The following is a 12,449-nucleotide window of genomic DNA, read 5'->3' as shown; positions in this document are numbered from 1 at the left end:
GATAAAGGGGCCGTTGGAGCTGCCATTGGCAAAAAGCCAGCGGCACCCGGGATTCCCAGCCAGTCTCCCATGCTGGTACTTGCCGGGCCTTAAGCCGTGTAGCAGTCTGCGATCTGACGAGGGCAGGCACCTTCAGCTTAGAATGGCCGCTGACGAGCTCTGCTAAAGCGAGGCTTCCTTTTGAGGATGGATAAAGGGGCCGTTGGAGCTGCCATTGGCAAAAAGCCAGCGGCACCCGGGATTCCCAGCCAGTCTCCCATGCTGGTACTTGCCGGGCCTTAAGCCGTGTAGCAGTCTGCGATCTGACGAGGGCAGGCACCTTCAGCTTAGAATGGCCGCTGACGAGCTCTGCTAAAGCGAGGCTTCCTTTTGAGGATGGATAAAGGGGCCGTTGGAGCTGCCATTGGCAAAAAGCCAGCGGCACCCGGGATTCCCAGCCAGTCTCCCATGCTGGTACTTGCCGGGCCTTAAGCCGTGTAGCAGTCTGCGATCTGACGAGGGCAGGCACCTTCAGCTTAGAATGGCCGCTGACGAGCTCTGCTAAAGCGAGGCTTCCTTTTGAGGATGGATAAAGGGGCCGTTGGAGCTGCCATTGGCAAAAAGCCAGCGGCACCCGGGATTCCCAGCCAGTCTCCCATGCTGGTACTTGCCGGGCCTTAAGCCGTGTAGCAGTCTGCGATCTGACGAGGGCAGGCACCTTCAGCTTAGAATGGCCGCTGACGAGCTCTGCTAAAGCGAGGCTTCCTTTTGAGGATGGATAAAGGGGCCGTTGGAGCTGCCATTGGCAAAAAGCCAGCGGCACCCGGGATTCCCAGCCAGTCTCCCATGCTGGTACTTGCCGGGCCTTAAGCCGTGTAGCAGTCTGCGATCTGACGAGGGCAGGCACCTTCAGCTTAGAATGGCCGCTGACGAGCTCTGCTAAAGCGAGGCTTCCTTTTGAGGATGGATAAAGGGGCCGTTGGAGCTGCCATTGGCAAAAAGCCAGCGGCACCCGGGATTCCCAGCCAGTCTCCCATGCTGGTACTTGCCGGGCCTTAAGCCGTGTAGCAGTCTGCGATCTGACGAGGGCAGGCACCTTCAGCTTAGAATGGCCGCTGACGAGCTCTGCTAAAGCGAGGCTTCCTTTTGAGGATGGATAAAGGGGCCGTTGGAGCTGCCATTGGCAAAAAGCCAGCGGCACCCGGGATTCCCAGCCAGTCTCCCATGCTGGTACTTGCCGGGCCTTAAGCCGTGTAGCAGTCTGCGATCTGACGAGGGCAGGCACCTTCAGCTTAGAATGGCCGCTGACGAGCTCTGCTAAAGCGAGGCTTCCTTTTGAGGATGGATAAAGGGGCCGTTGGAGCTGCCATTGGCAAAAAGCCAGCGGCACCCGGGATTCCCAGCCAGTCTCCCATGCTGGTACTTGCCGGGCCTTAAGCCGTGTAGCAGTCTGCGATCTGACGAGGGCAGGCACCTTCAGCTTAGAATGGCCGCTGACGAGCTCTGCTAAAGCGAGGCTTCCTTTTGAGGATGGATAAAGGGGCCGTTGGAGCTGCCATTGGCAAAAAGCCAGCGGCACCCGGGATTCCCAGCCAGTCTCCCATGCTGGTACTTGCCGGGCCTTAAGCCGTGTAGCAGTCTGCGATCTGACGAGGGCAGGCACCTTCAGCTTAGAATGGCCGCTGACGAGCTCTGCTAAAGCGAGGCTTCCTTTTGAGGATGGATAAAGGGGCCGTTGGAGCTGCCATTGGCAAAAAGCCAGCGGCACCCGGGATTCCCAGCCAGTCTCCCATGCTGGTACTTGCCGGGCCTTAAGCCGTGTAGCAGTCTGCGATCTGACGAGGGCAGGCACCTTCAGCTTAGAATGGCCGCTGACGAGCTCTGCTAAAGCGAGGCTTCCTTTTGAGGATGGATAAAGGGGCCGTTGGAGCTGCCATTGGCAAAAAGCCAGCGGCACCCGGGATTCCCAGCCAGTCTCCCATGCTGGTACTTGCCGGGCCTTAAGCCGTGTAGCAGTCTGCGATCTGACGAGGGCAGGCACCTTCAGCTTAGAATGGCCGCTGACGAGCTCTGCTAAAGCGAGGCTTCCTTTTGAGGATGGATAAAGGGGCCGTTGGAGCTGCCATTGGCAAAAAGCCAGCGGCACCCGGGATTCCCAGCCAGTCTCCCATGCTGGTACTTGCCGGGCCTTAAGCCGTGTAGCAGTCTGCGATCTGACGAGGGCAGGCACCTTCAGCTTAGAATGGCCGCTGACGAGCTCTGCTAAAGCGAGGCTTCCTTTTGAGGATGGATAAAGGGGCCGTTGGAGCTGCCATTGGCAAAAAGCCAGCGGCACCCGGGATTCCCAGCCAGTCTCCCATGCTGGTACTTGCCGGGCCTTAAGCCGTGTAGCAGTCTGCGATCTGACGAGGGCAGGCACCTTCAGCTTAGAATGGCCGCTGACGAGCTCTGCTAAAGCGAGGCTTCCTTTTGAGGATGGATAAAGGGGCCGTTGGAGCTGCCATTGGCAAAAAGCCAGCGGCACCCGGGATTCCCAGCCAGTCTCCCATGCTGGTACTTGCCGGGCCTTAAGCCGTGTAGCAGTCTGCGATCTGACGAGGGCAGGCACCTTCAGCTTAGAATGGCCGCTGACGAGCTCTGCTAAAGCGAGGCTTCCTTTTGAGGATGGATAAAGGGGCCGTTGGAGCTGCCATTGGCAAAAAGCCAGCGGCACCCGGGATTCCCAGCCAGTCTCCCATGCTGGTACTTGCCGGGCCTTAAGCCGTGTAGCAGTCTGCGATCTGACGAGGGCAGGCACCTTCAGCTTAGAATGGCCGCTGACGAGCTCTGCTAAAGCGAGGCTTCCTTTTGAGGATGGATAAAGGGGCCGTTGGAGCTGCCATTGGCAAAAAGCCAGCGGCACCCGGGATTCCCAGCCAGTCTCCCATGCTGGTACTTGCCGGGCCTTAAGCCGTGTAGCAGTCTGCGATCTGACGAGGGCAGGCACCTTCAGCTTAGAATGGCCGCTGACGAGCTCTGCTAAAGCGAGGCTTCCTTTTGAGGATGGATAAAGGGGCCGTTGGAGCTGCCATTGGCAAAAAGCCAGCGGCACCCGGGATTCCCAGCCAGTCTCCCATGCTGGTACTTGCCGGGCCTTAAGCCGTGTAGCAGTCTGCGATCTGACGAGGGCAGGCACCTTCAGCTTAGAATGGCCGCTGACGAGCTCTGCTAAAGCGAGGCTTCCTTTTGAGGATGGATAAAGGGGCCGTTGGAGCTGCCATTGGCAAAAAGCCAGCGGCACCCGGGATTCCCAGCCAGTCTCCCATGCTGGTACTTGCCGGGCCTTAAGCCGTGTAGCAGTCTGCGATCTGACGAGGGCAGGCACCTTCAGCTTAGAATGGCCGCTGACGAGCTCTGCTAAAGCGAGGCTTCCTTTTGAGGATGGATAAAGGGGCCGTTGGAGCTGCCATTGGCAAAAAGCCAGCGGCACCCGGGATTCCCAGCCAGTCTCCCATGCTGGTACTTGCCGGGCCTTAAGCCGTGTAGCAGTCTGCGATCTGACGAGGGCAGGCACCTTCAGCTTAGAATGGCCGCTGACGAGCTCTGCTAAAGCGAGGCTTCCTTTTGAGGATGGATAAAGGGGCCGTTGGAGCTGCCATTGGCAAAAAGCCAGCGGCACCCGGGATTCCCAGCCAGTCTCCCATGCTGGTACTTGCCGGGCCTTAAGCCGTGTAGCAGTCTGCGATCTGACGAGGGCAGGCACCTTCAGCTTAGAATGGCCGCTGACGAGCTCTGCTAAAGCGAGGCTTCCTTTTGAGGATGGATAAAGGGGCCGTTGGAGCTGCCATTGGCAAAAAGCCAGCGGCACCCGGGATTCCCAGCCAGTCTCCCATGCTGGTACTTGCCGGGCCTTAAGCCGTGTAGCAGTCTGCGATCTGACGAGGGCAGGCACCTTCAGCTTAGAATGGCCGCTGACGAGCTCTGCTAAAGCGAGGCTTCCTTTTGAGGATGGATAAAGGGGCCGTTGGAGCTGCCATTGGCAAAAAGCCAGCGGCACCCGGGATTCCCAGCCAGTCTCCCATGCTGGTACTTGCCGGGCCTTAAGCCGTGTAGCAGTCTGCGATCTGACGAGGGCAGGCACCTTCAGCTTAGAATGGCCGCTGACGAGCTCTGCTAAAGCGAGGCTTCCTTTTGAGGATGGATAAAGGGGCCGTTGGAGCTGCCATTGGCAAAAAGCCAGCGGCACCCGGGATTCCCAGCCAGTCTCCCATGCTGGTACTTGCCGGGCCTTAAGCCGTGTAGCAGTCTGCGATCTGACGAGGGCAGGCACCTTCAGCTTAGAATGGCCGCTGACGAGCTCTGCTAAAGCGAGGCTTCCTTTTGAGGATGGATAAAGGGGCCGTTGGAGCTGCCATTGGCAAAAAGCCAGCGGCACCCGGGATTCCCAGCCAGTCTCCCATGCTGGTACTTGCCGGGCCTTAAGCCGTGTAGCAGTCTGCGATCTGACGAGGGCAGGCACCTTCAGCTTAGAATGGCCGCTGACGAGCTCTGCTAAAGCGAGGCTTCCTTTTGAGGATGGATAAAGGGGCCGTTGGAGCTGCCATTGGCAAAAAGCCAGCGGCACCCGGGATTCCCAGCCAGTCTCCCATGCTGGTACTTGCCGGGCCTTAAGCCGTGTAGCAGTCTGCGATCTGACGAGGGCAGGCACCTTCAGCTTAGAATGGCCGCTGACGAGCTCTGCTAAAGCGAGGCTTCCTTTTGAGGATGGATAAAGGGGCCGTTGGAGCTGCCATTGGCAAAAAGCCAGCGGCACCCGGGATTCCCAGCCAGTCTCCCATGCTGGTACTTGCCGGGCCTTAAGCCGTGTAGCAGTCTGCGATCTGACGAGGGCAGGCACCTTCAGCTTAGAATGGCCGCTGACGAGCTCTGCTAAAGCGAGGCTTCCTTTTGAGGATGGATAAAGGGGCCGTTGGAGCTGCCATTGGCAAAAAGCCAGCGGCACCCGGGATTCCCAGCCAGTCTCCCATGCTGGTACTTGCCGGGCCTTAAGCCGTGTAGCAGTCTGCGATCTGACGAGGGCAGGCACCTTCAGCTTAGAATGGCCGCTGACGAGCTCTGCTAAAGCGAGGCTTCCTTTTGAGGATGGATAAAGGGGCCGTTGGAGCTGCCATTGGCAAAAAGCCAGCGGCACCCGGGATTCCCAGCCAGTCTCCCATGCTGGTACTTGCCGGGCCTTAAGCCGTGTAGCAGTCTGCGATCTGACGAGGGCAGGCACCTTCAGCTTAGAATGGCCGCTGACGAGCTCTGCTAAAGCGAGGCTTCCTTTTGAGGATGGATAAAGGGGCCGTTGGAGCTGCCATTGGCAAAAAGCCAGCGGCACCCGGGATTCCCAGCCAGTCTCCCATGCTGGTACTTGCCGGGCCTTAAGCCGTGTAGCAGTCTGCGATCTGACGAGGGCAGGCACCTTCAGCTTAGAATGGCCGCTGACGAGCTCTGCTAAAGCGAGGCTTCCTTTTGAGGATGGATAAAGGGGCCGTTGGAGCTGCCATTGGCAAAAAGCCAGCGGCACCCGGGATTCCCAGCCAGTCTCCCATGCTGGTACTTGCCGGGCCTTAAGCCGTGTAGCAGTCTGCGATCTGACGAGGGCAGGCACCTTCAGCTTAGAATGGCCGCTGACGAGCTCTGCTAAAGCGAGGCTTCCTTTTGAGGATGGATAAAGGGGCCGTTGGAGCTGCCATTGGCAAAAAGCCAGCGGCACCCGGGATTCCCAGCCAGTCTCCCATGCTGGTACTTGCCGGGCCTTAAGCCGTGTAGCAGTCTGCGATCTGACGAGGGCAGGCACCTTCAGCTTAGAATGGCCGCTGACGAGCTCTGCTAAAGCGAGGCTTCCTTTTGAGGATGGATAAAGGGGCCGTTGGAGCTGCCATTGGCAAAAAGCCAGCGGCACCCGGGATTCCCAGCCAGTCTCCCATGCTGGTACTTGCCGGGCCTTAAGCCGTGTAGCAGTCTGCGATCTGACGAGGGCAGGCACCTTCAGCTTAGAATGGCCGCTGACGAGCTCTGCTAAAGCGAGGCTTCCTTTTGAGGATGGATAAAGGGGCCGTTGGAGCTGCCATTGGCAAAAAGCCAGCGGCACCCGGGATTCCCAGCCAGTCTCCCATGCTGGTACTTGCCGGGCCTTAAGCCGTGTAGCAGTCTGCGATCTGACGAGGGCAGGCACCTTCAGCTTAGAATGGCCGCTGACGAGCTCTGCTAAAGCGAGGCTTCCTTTTGAGGATGGATAAAGGGGCCGTTGGAGCTGCCATTGGCAAAAAGCCAGCGGCACCCGGGATTCCCAGCCAGTCTCCCATGCTGGTACTTGCCGGGCCTTAAGCCGTGTAGCAGTCTGCGATCTGACGAGGGCAGGCACCTTCAGCTTAGAATGGCCGCTGACGAGCTCTGCTAAAGCGAGGCTTCCTTTTGAGGATGGATAAAGGGGCCGTTGGAGCTGCCATTGGCAAAAAGCCAGCGGCACCCGGGATTCCCAGCCAGTCTCCCATGCTGGTACTTGCCGGGCCTTAAGCCGTGTAGCAGTCTGCGATCTGACGAGGGCAGGCACCTTCAGCTTAGAATGGCCGCTGACGAGCTCTGCTAAAGCGAGGCTTCCTTTTGAGGATGGATAAAGGGGCCGTTGGAGCTGCCATTGGCAAAAAGCCAGCGGCACCCGGGATTCCCAGCCAGTCTCCCATGCTGGTACTTGCCGGGCCTTAAGCCGTGTAGCAGTCTGCGATCTGACGAGGGCAGGCACCTTCAGCTTAGAATGGCCGCTGACGAGCTCTGCTAAAGCGAGGCTTCCTTTTGAGGATGGATAAAGGGGCCGTTGGAGCTGCCATTGGCAAAAAGCCAGCGGCACCCGGGATTCCCAGCCAGTCTCCCATGCTGGTACTTGCCGGGCCTTAAGCCGTGTAGCAGTCTGCGATCTGACGAGGGCAGGCACCTTCAGCTTAGAATGGCCGCTGACGAGCTCTGCTAAAGCGAGGCTTCCTTTTGAGGATGGATAAAGGGGCCGTTGGAGCTGCCATTGGCAAAAAGCCAGCGGCACCCGGGATTCCCAGCCAGTCTCCCATGCTGGTACTTGCCGGGCCTTAAGCCGTGTAGCAGTCTGCGATCTGACGAGGGCAGGCACCTTCAGCTTAGAATGGCCGCTGACGAGCTCTGCTAAAGCGAGGCTTCCTTTTGAGGATGGATAAAGGGGCCGTTGGAGCTGCCATTGGCAAAAAGCCAGCGGCACCCGGGATTCCCAGCCAGTCTCCCATGCTGGTACTTGCCGGGCCTTAAGCCGTGTAGCAGTCTGCGATCTGACGAGGGCAGGCACCTTCAGCTTAGAATGGCCGCTGACGAGCTCTGCTAAAGCGAGGCTTCCTTTTGAGGATGGATAAAGGGGCCGTTGGAGCTGCCATTGGCAAAAAGCCAGCGGCACCCGGGATTCCCAGCCAGTCTCCCATGCTGGTACTTGCCGGGCCTTAAGCCGTGTAGCAGTCTGCGATCTGACGAGGGCAGGCACCTTCAGCTTAGAATGGCCGCTGACGAGCTCTGCTAAAGCGAGGCTTCCTTTTGAGGATGGATAAAGGGGCCGTTGGAGCTGCCATTGGCAAAAAGCCAGCGGCACCCGGGATTCCCAGCCAGTCTCCCATGCTGGTACTTGCCGGGCCTTAAGCCGTGTAGCAGTCTGCGATCTGACGAGGGCAGGCACCTTCAGCTTAGAATGGCCGCTGACGAGCTCTGCTAAAGCGAGGCTTCCTTTTGAGGATGGATAAAGGGGCCGTTGGAGCTGCCATTGGCAAAAAGCCAGCGGCACCCGGGATTCCCAGCCAGTCTCCCATGCTGGTACTTGCCGGGCCTTAAGCCGTGTAGCAGTCTGCGATCTGACGAGGGCAGGCACCTTCAGCTTAGAATGGCCGCTGACGAGCTCTGCTAAAGCGAGGCTTCCTTTTGAGGATGGATAAAGGGGCCGTTGGAGCTGCCATTGGCAAAAAGCCAGCGGCACCCGGGATTCCCAGCCAGTCTCCCATGCTGGTACTTGCCGGGCCTTAAGCCGTGTAGCAGTCTGCGATCTGACGAGGGCAGGCACCTTCAGCTTAGAATGGCCGCTGACGAGCTCTGCTAAAGCGAGGCTTCCTTTTGAGGATGGATAAAGGGGCCGTTGGAGCTGCCATTGGCAAAAAGCCAGCGGCACCCGGGATTCCCAGCCAGTCTCCCATGCTGGTACTTGCCGGGCCTTAAGCCGTGTAGCAGTCTGCGATCTGACGAGGGCAGGCACCTTCAGCTTAGAATGGCCGCTGACGAGCTCTGCTAAAGCGAGGCTTCCTTTTGAGGATGGATAAAGGGGCCGTTGGAGCTGCCATTGGCAAAAAGCCAGCGGCACCCGGGATTCCCAGCCAGTCTCCCATGCTGGTACTTGCCGGGCCTTAAGCCGTGTAGCAGTCTGCGATCTGACGAGGGCAGGCACCTTCAGCTTAGAATGGCCGCTGACGAGCTCTGCTAAAGCGAGGCTTCCTTTTGAGGATGGATAAAGGGGCCGTTGGAGCTGCCATTGGCAAAAAGCCAGCGGCACCCGGGATTCCCAGCCAGTCTCCCATGCTGGTACTTGCCGGGCCTTAAGCCGTGTAGCAGTCTGCGATCTGACGAGGGCAGGCACCTTCAGCTTAGAATGGCCGCTGACGAGCTCTGCTAAAGCGAGGCTTCCTTTTGAGGATGGATAAAGGGGCCGTTGGAGCTGCCATTGGCAAAAAGCCAGCGGCACCCGGGATTCCCAGCCAGTCTCCCATGCTGGTACTTGCCGGGCCTTAAGCCGTGTAGCAGTCTGCGATCTGACGAGGGCAGGCACCTTCAGCTTAGAATGGCCGCTGACGAGCTCTGCTAAAGCGAGGCTTCCTTTTGAGGATGGATAAAGGGGCCGTTGGAGCTGCCATTGGCAAAAAGCCAGCGGCACCCGGGATTCCCAGCCAGTCTCCCATGCTGGTACTTGCCGGGCCTTAAGCCGTGTAGCAGTCTGCGATCTGACGAGGGCAGGCACCTTCAGCTTAGAATGGCCGCTGACGAGCTCTGCTAAAGCGAGGCTTCCTTTTGAGGATGGATAAAGGGGCCGTTGGAGCTGCCATTGGCAAAAAGCCAGCGGCACCCGGGATTCCCAGCCAGTCTCCCATGCTGGTACTTGCCGGGCCTTAAGCCGTGTAGCAGTCTGCGATCTGACGAGGGCAGGCACCTTCAGCTTAGAATGGCCGCTGACGAGCTCTGCTAAAGCGAGGCTTCCTTTTGAGGATGGATAAAGGGGCCGTTGGAGCTGCCATTGGCAAAAAGCCAGCGGCACCCGGGATTCCCAGCCAGTCTCCCATGCTGGTACTTGCCGGGCCTTAAGCCGTGTAGCAGTCTGCGATCTGACGAGGGCAGGCACCTTCAGCTTAGAATGGCCGCTGACGAGCTCTGCTAAAGCGAGGCTTCCTTTTGAGGATGGATAAAGGGGCCGTTGGAGCTGCCATTGGCAAAAAGCCAGCGGCACCCGGGATTCCCAGCCAGTCTCCCATGCTGGTACTTGCCGGGCCTTAAGCCGTGTAGCAGTCTGCGATCTGACGAGGGCAGGCACCTTCAGCTTAGAATGGCCGCTGACGAGCTCTGCTAAAGCGAGGCTTCCTTTTGAGGATGGATAAAGGGGCCGTTGGAGCTGCCATTGGCAAAAAGCCAGCGGCACCCGGGATTCCCAGCCAGTCTCCCATGCTGGTACTTGCCGGGCCTTAAGCCGTGTAGCAGTCTGCGATCTGACGAGGGCAGGCACCTTCAGCTTAGAATGGCCGCTGACGAGCTCTGCTAAAGCGAGGCTTCCTTTTGAGGATGGATAAAGGGGCCGTTGGAGCTGCCATTGGCAAAAAGCCAGCGGCACCCGGGATTCCCAGCCAGTCTCCCATGCTGGTACTTGCCGGGCCTTAAGCCGTGTAGCAGTCTGCGATCTGACGAGGGCAGGCACCTTCAGCTTAGAATGGCCGCTGACGAGCTCTGCTAAAGCGAGGCTTCCTTTTGAGGATGGATAAAGGGGCCGTTGGAGCTGCCATTGGCAAAAAGCCAGCGGCACCCGGGATTCCCAGCCAGTCTCCCATGCTGGTACTTGCCGGGCCTTAAGCCGTGTAGCAGTCTGCGATCTGACGAGGGCAGGCACCTTCAGCTTAGAATGGCCGCTGACGAGCTCTGCTAAAGCGAGGCTTCCTTTTGAGGATGGATAAAGGGGCCGTTGGAGCTGCCATTGGCAAAAAGCCAGCGGCACCCGGGATTCCCAGCCAGTCTCCCATGCTGGTACTTGCCGGGCCTTAAGCCGTGTAGCAGTCTGCGATCTGACGAGGGCAGGCACCTTCAGCTTAGAATGGCCGCTGACGAGCTCTGCTAAAGCGAGGCTTCCTTTTGAGGATGGATAAAGGGGCCGTTGGAGCTGCCATTGGCAAAAAGCCAGCGGCACCCGGGATTCCCAGCCAGTCTCCCATGCTGGTACTTGCCGGGCCTTAAGCCGTGTAGCAGTCTGCGATCTGACGAGGGCAGGCACCTTCAGCTTAGAATGGCCGCTGACGAGCTCTGCTAAAGCGAGGCTTCCTTTTGAGGATGGATAAAGGGGCCGTTGGAGCTGCCATTGGCAAAAAGCCAGCGGCACCCGGGATTCCCAGCCAGTCTCCCATGCTGGTACTTGCCGGGCCTTAAGCCGTGTAGCAGTCTGCGATCTGACGAGGGCAGGCACCTTCAGCTTAGAATGGCCGCTGACGAGCTCTGCTAAAGCGAGGCTTCCTTTTGAGGATGGATAAAGGGGCCGTTGGAGCTGCCATTGGCAAAAAGCCAGCGGCACCCGGGATTCCCAGCCAGTCTCCCATGCTGGTACTTGCCGGGCCTTAAGCCGTGTAGCAGTCTGCGATCTGACGAGGGCAGGCACCTTCAGCTTAGAATGGCCGCTGACGAGCTCTGCTAAAGCGAGGCTTCCTTTTGAGGATGGATAAAGGGGCCGTTGGAGCTGCCATTGGCAAAAAGCCAGCGGCACCCGGGATTCCCAGCCAGTCTCCCATGCTGGTACTTGCCGGGCCTTAAGCCGTGTAGCAGTCTGCGATCTGACGAGGGCAGGCACCTTCAGCTTAGAATGGCCGCTGACGAGCTCTGCTAAAGCGAGGCTTCCTTTTGAGGATGGATAAAGGGGCCGTTGGAGCTGCCATTGGCAAAAAGCCAGCGGCACCCGGGATTCCCAGCCAGTCTCCCATGCTGGTACTTGCCGGGCCTTAAGCCGTGTAGCAGTCTGCGATCTGACGAGGGCAGGCACCTTCAGCTTAGAATGGCCGCTGACGAGCTCTGCTAAAGCGAGGCTTCCTTTTGAGGATGGATAAAGGGGCCGTTGGAGCTGCCATTGGCAAAAAGCCAGCGGCACCCGGGATTCCCAGCCAGTCTCCCATGCTGGTACTTGCCGGGCCTTAAGCCGTGTAGCAGTCTGCGATCTGACGAGGGCAGGCACCTTCAGCTTAGAATGGCCGCTGACGAGCTCTGCTAAAGCGAGGCTTCCTTTTGAGGATGGATAAAGGGGCCGTTGGAGCTGCCATTGGCAAAAAGCCAGCGGCACCCGGGATTCCCAGCCAGTCTCCCATGCTGGTACTTGCCGGGCCTTAAGCCGTGTAGCAGTCTGCGATCTGACGAGGGCAGGCACCTTCAGCTTAGAATGGCCGCTGACGAGCTCTGCTAAAGCGAGGCTTCCTTTTGAGGATGGATAAAGGGGCCGTTGGAGCTGCCATTGGCAAAAAGCCAGCGGCACCCGGGATTCCCAGCCAGTCTCCCATGCTGGTACTTGCCGGGCCTTAAGCCGTGTAGCAGTCTGCGATCTGACGAGGGCAGGCACCTTCAGCTTAGAATGGCCGCTGACGAGCTCTGCTAAAGCGAGGCTTCCTTTTGAGGATGGATAAAGGGGCCGTTGGAGCTGCCATTGGCAAAAAGCCAGCGGCACCCGGGATTCCCAGCCAGTCTCCCATGCTGGTACTTGCCGGGCCTTAAGCCGTGTAGCAGTCTGCGATCTGACGAGGGCAGGCACCTTCAGCTTAGAATGGCCGCTGACGAGCTCTGCTAAAGCGAGGCTTCCTTTTGAGGATGGATAAAGGGGCCGTTGGAGCTGCCATTGGCAAAAAGCCAGCGGCACCCGGGATTCCCAGCCAGTCTCCCATGCTGGTACTTGCCGGGCCTTAAGCCGTGTAGCAGTCTGCGATCTGACGAGGGCAGGCACCTTCAGCTTAGAATGGCCGCTGACGAGCTCTGCTAAAGCGAGGCTTCCTTTTGAGGATGGATAAAGGGGCCGTTGGAGCTGCCATTGGCAAAAAGCCAGCGGCACCCGGGATTCCCAGCCAGTCTCCCATGCTGGTACTTGCCGGGCCTTAAGCCGTGTAGCAGTCTGCGATCTGACGAGGGCAGGCACCTTCAGCTTAGAATGGCCGCTGACGAGCTCTGCT

General features: G+C 58.8%; 66 pseudogenes; all 66 read right to left on the bottom strand.

The window, feature by feature from the left end:
• Positions 1-34: 34 nt before the first annotated feature.
• On the bottom strand, positions 35-154 carry LOC138777782 (5S ribosomal RNA; annotated as a pseudogene).
• A 69-nt stretch (positions 155-223) lies between these two features.
• LOC138777780 (5S ribosomal RNA) lies at positions 224-343 on the bottom strand (annotated as a pseudogene).
• A 69-nt stretch (positions 344-412) lies between these two features.
• On the bottom strand, positions 413-532 carry LOC138777779 (5S ribosomal RNA; annotated as a pseudogene).
• Positions 533-601: 69 nt separating this feature from the next.
• LOC138777778 (5S ribosomal RNA) lies at positions 602-721 on the bottom strand (annotated as a pseudogene).
• Positions 722-790: 69 nt separating this feature from the next.
• LOC138777777 (5S ribosomal RNA) lies at positions 791-910 on the bottom strand (annotated as a pseudogene).
• Positions 911-979: 69 nt separating this feature from the next.
• LOC138777776 (5S ribosomal RNA) lies at positions 980-1,099 on the bottom strand (annotated as a pseudogene).
• A 69-nt stretch (positions 1,100-1,168) lies between these two features.
• On the bottom strand, positions 1,169-1,288 carry LOC138777774 (5S ribosomal RNA; annotated as a pseudogene).
• Positions 1,289-1,357: 69 nt separating this feature from the next.
• Positions 1,358-1,477, bottom strand: LOC138777773 (5S ribosomal RNA; annotated as a pseudogene).
• Positions 1,478-1,546: 69 nt separating this feature from the next.
• On the bottom strand, positions 1,547-1,666 carry LOC138777772 (5S ribosomal RNA; annotated as a pseudogene).
• Positions 1,667-1,735: 69 nt separating this feature from the next.
• LOC138777771 (5S ribosomal RNA) lies at positions 1,736-1,855 on the bottom strand (annotated as a pseudogene).
• Positions 1,856-1,924: 69 nt separating this feature from the next.
• On the bottom strand, positions 1,925-2,044 carry LOC138777769 (5S ribosomal RNA; annotated as a pseudogene).
• A 69-nt stretch (positions 2,045-2,113) lies between these two features.
• Positions 2,114-2,233, bottom strand: LOC138777768 (5S ribosomal RNA; annotated as a pseudogene).
• A 69-nt stretch (positions 2,234-2,302) lies between these two features.
• LOC138777767 (5S ribosomal RNA) lies at positions 2,303-2,422 on the bottom strand (annotated as a pseudogene).
• A 69-nt stretch (positions 2,423-2,491) lies between these two features.
• LOC138777766 (5S ribosomal RNA) lies at positions 2,492-2,611 on the bottom strand (annotated as a pseudogene).
• Positions 2,612-2,680: 69 nt separating this feature from the next.
• On the bottom strand, positions 2,681-2,800 carry LOC138777765 (5S ribosomal RNA; annotated as a pseudogene).
• Positions 2,801-2,869: 69 nt separating this feature from the next.
• LOC138777764 (5S ribosomal RNA) lies at positions 2,870-2,989 on the bottom strand (annotated as a pseudogene).
• A 69-nt stretch (positions 2,990-3,058) lies between these two features.
• LOC138777762 (5S ribosomal RNA) lies at positions 3,059-3,178 on the bottom strand (annotated as a pseudogene).
• A 69-nt stretch (positions 3,179-3,247) lies between these two features.
• LOC138777761 (5S ribosomal RNA) lies at positions 3,248-3,367 on the bottom strand (annotated as a pseudogene).
• A 69-nt stretch (positions 3,368-3,436) lies between these two features.
• Positions 3,437-3,556, bottom strand: LOC138777760 (5S ribosomal RNA; annotated as a pseudogene).
• A 69-nt stretch (positions 3,557-3,625) lies between these two features.
• Positions 3,626-3,745, bottom strand: LOC138777758 (5S ribosomal RNA; annotated as a pseudogene).
• Positions 3,746-3,814: 69 nt separating this feature from the next.
• Positions 3,815-3,934, bottom strand: LOC138777757 (5S ribosomal RNA; annotated as a pseudogene).
• Positions 3,935-4,003: 69 nt separating this feature from the next.
• Positions 4,004-4,123, bottom strand: LOC138777756 (5S ribosomal RNA; annotated as a pseudogene).
• Positions 4,124-4,192: 69 nt separating this feature from the next.
• On the bottom strand, positions 4,193-4,312 carry LOC138777755 (5S ribosomal RNA; annotated as a pseudogene).
• Positions 4,313-4,381: 69 nt separating this feature from the next.
• On the bottom strand, positions 4,382-4,501 carry LOC138777754 (5S ribosomal RNA; annotated as a pseudogene).
• Positions 4,502-4,570: 69 nt separating this feature from the next.
• Positions 4,571-4,690, bottom strand: LOC138777753 (5S ribosomal RNA; annotated as a pseudogene).
• Positions 4,691-4,759: 69 nt separating this feature from the next.
• LOC138777752 (5S ribosomal RNA) lies at positions 4,760-4,879 on the bottom strand (annotated as a pseudogene).
• Positions 4,880-4,948: 69 nt separating this feature from the next.
• LOC138777750 (5S ribosomal RNA) lies at positions 4,949-5,068 on the bottom strand (annotated as a pseudogene).
• A 69-nt stretch (positions 5,069-5,137) lies between these two features.
• On the bottom strand, positions 5,138-5,257 carry LOC138777749 (5S ribosomal RNA; annotated as a pseudogene).
• Positions 5,258-5,326: 69 nt separating this feature from the next.
• On the bottom strand, positions 5,327-5,446 carry LOC138777747 (5S ribosomal RNA; annotated as a pseudogene).
• A 69-nt stretch (positions 5,447-5,515) lies between these two features.
• LOC138777746 (5S ribosomal RNA) lies at positions 5,516-5,635 on the bottom strand (annotated as a pseudogene).
• Positions 5,636-5,704: 69 nt separating this feature from the next.
• Positions 5,705-5,824, bottom strand: LOC138777745 (5S ribosomal RNA; annotated as a pseudogene).
• A 69-nt stretch (positions 5,825-5,893) lies between these two features.
• Positions 5,894-6,013, bottom strand: LOC138777744 (5S ribosomal RNA; annotated as a pseudogene).
• A 69-nt stretch (positions 6,014-6,082) lies between these two features.
• Positions 6,083-6,202, bottom strand: LOC138777743 (5S ribosomal RNA; annotated as a pseudogene).
• A 69-nt stretch (positions 6,203-6,271) lies between these two features.
• LOC138777742 (5S ribosomal RNA) lies at positions 6,272-6,391 on the bottom strand (annotated as a pseudogene).
• A 69-nt stretch (positions 6,392-6,460) lies between these two features.
• Positions 6,461-6,580, bottom strand: LOC138777741 (5S ribosomal RNA; annotated as a pseudogene).
• Positions 6,581-6,649: 69 nt separating this feature from the next.
• Positions 6,650-6,769, bottom strand: LOC138777740 (5S ribosomal RNA; annotated as a pseudogene).
• A 69-nt stretch (positions 6,770-6,838) lies between these two features.
• LOC138777738 (5S ribosomal RNA) lies at positions 6,839-6,958 on the bottom strand (annotated as a pseudogene).
• Positions 6,959-7,027: 69 nt separating this feature from the next.
• LOC138777737 (5S ribosomal RNA) lies at positions 7,028-7,147 on the bottom strand (annotated as a pseudogene).
• A 69-nt stretch (positions 7,148-7,216) lies between these two features.
• LOC138777736 (5S ribosomal RNA) lies at positions 7,217-7,336 on the bottom strand (annotated as a pseudogene).
• A 69-nt stretch (positions 7,337-7,405) lies between these two features.
• Positions 7,406-7,525, bottom strand: LOC138777735 (5S ribosomal RNA; annotated as a pseudogene).
• A 69-nt stretch (positions 7,526-7,594) lies between these two features.
• Positions 7,595-7,714, bottom strand: LOC138777734 (5S ribosomal RNA; annotated as a pseudogene).
• A 69-nt stretch (positions 7,715-7,783) lies between these two features.
• On the bottom strand, positions 7,784-7,903 carry LOC138777733 (5S ribosomal RNA; annotated as a pseudogene).
• Positions 7,904-7,972: 69 nt separating this feature from the next.
• On the bottom strand, positions 7,973-8,092 carry LOC138777731 (5S ribosomal RNA; annotated as a pseudogene).
• A 69-nt stretch (positions 8,093-8,161) lies between these two features.
• LOC138777730 (5S ribosomal RNA) lies at positions 8,162-8,281 on the bottom strand (annotated as a pseudogene).
• Positions 8,282-8,350: 69 nt separating this feature from the next.
• On the bottom strand, positions 8,351-8,470 carry LOC138777729 (5S ribosomal RNA; annotated as a pseudogene).
• Positions 8,471-8,539: 69 nt separating this feature from the next.
• On the bottom strand, positions 8,540-8,659 carry LOC138777728 (5S ribosomal RNA; annotated as a pseudogene).
• A 69-nt stretch (positions 8,660-8,728) lies between these two features.
• Positions 8,729-8,848, bottom strand: LOC138777726 (5S ribosomal RNA; annotated as a pseudogene).
• Positions 8,849-8,917: 69 nt separating this feature from the next.
• Positions 8,918-9,037, bottom strand: LOC138777725 (5S ribosomal RNA; annotated as a pseudogene).
• Positions 9,038-9,106: 69 nt separating this feature from the next.
• Positions 9,107-9,226, bottom strand: LOC138777724 (5S ribosomal RNA; annotated as a pseudogene).
• Positions 9,227-9,295: 69 nt separating this feature from the next.
• Positions 9,296-9,415, bottom strand: LOC138777723 (5S ribosomal RNA; annotated as a pseudogene).
• Positions 9,416-9,484: 69 nt separating this feature from the next.
• LOC138777722 (5S ribosomal RNA) lies at positions 9,485-9,604 on the bottom strand (annotated as a pseudogene).
• A 69-nt stretch (positions 9,605-9,673) lies between these two features.
• Positions 9,674-9,793, bottom strand: LOC138777721 (5S ribosomal RNA; annotated as a pseudogene).
• A 69-nt stretch (positions 9,794-9,862) lies between these two features.
• On the bottom strand, positions 9,863-9,982 carry LOC138777720 (5S ribosomal RNA; annotated as a pseudogene).
• Positions 9,983-10,051: 69 nt separating this feature from the next.
• Positions 10,052-10,171, bottom strand: LOC138777719 (5S ribosomal RNA; annotated as a pseudogene).
• A 69-nt stretch (positions 10,172-10,240) lies between these two features.
• Positions 10,241-10,360, bottom strand: LOC138777718 (5S ribosomal RNA; annotated as a pseudogene).
• A 69-nt stretch (positions 10,361-10,429) lies between these two features.
• Positions 10,430-10,549, bottom strand: LOC138777717 (5S ribosomal RNA; annotated as a pseudogene).
• Positions 10,550-10,618: 69 nt separating this feature from the next.
• Positions 10,619-10,738, bottom strand: LOC138777714 (5S ribosomal RNA; annotated as a pseudogene).
• Positions 10,739-10,807: 69 nt separating this feature from the next.
• On the bottom strand, positions 10,808-10,927 carry LOC138777713 (5S ribosomal RNA; annotated as a pseudogene).
• Positions 10,928-10,996: 69 nt separating this feature from the next.
• Positions 10,997-11,116, bottom strand: LOC138777712 (5S ribosomal RNA; annotated as a pseudogene).
• Positions 11,117-11,185: 69 nt separating this feature from the next.
• Positions 11,186-11,305, bottom strand: LOC138777711 (5S ribosomal RNA; annotated as a pseudogene).
• Positions 11,306-11,374: 69 nt separating this feature from the next.
• LOC138777710 (5S ribosomal RNA) lies at positions 11,375-11,494 on the bottom strand (annotated as a pseudogene).
• A 69-nt stretch (positions 11,495-11,563) lies between these two features.
• Positions 11,564-11,683, bottom strand: LOC138777709 (5S ribosomal RNA; annotated as a pseudogene).
• A 69-nt stretch (positions 11,684-11,752) lies between these two features.
• Positions 11,753-11,872, bottom strand: LOC138777708 (5S ribosomal RNA; annotated as a pseudogene).
• A 69-nt stretch (positions 11,873-11,941) lies between these two features.
• LOC138777707 (5S ribosomal RNA) lies at positions 11,942-12,061 on the bottom strand (annotated as a pseudogene).
• Positions 12,062-12,130: 69 nt separating this feature from the next.
• LOC138777706 (5S ribosomal RNA) lies at positions 12,131-12,250 on the bottom strand (annotated as a pseudogene).
• Positions 12,251-12,319: 69 nt separating this feature from the next.
• Positions 12,320-12,439, bottom strand: LOC138777705 (5S ribosomal RNA; annotated as a pseudogene).
• Between the last annotated feature and the right edge of the window lie 10 nt (positions 12,440-12,449).

This window comes from Dendropsophus ebraccatus, unplaced genomic scaffold, assembly GCF_027789765.1.
Source record: "Dendropsophus ebraccatus isolate aDenEbr1 unplaced genomic scaffold, aDenEbr1.pat pat_scaffold_609_ctg1, whole genome shotgun sequence".
Lineage (NCBI taxonomy): Eukaryota > Metazoa > Chordata > Amphibia > Anura > Hylidae > Dendropsophus > Dendropsophus ebraccatus.
The sequence above is the reverse complement of the archived record's forward strand: the minus strand, read 5'-3'. Positions and strand labels throughout refer to the sequence as shown.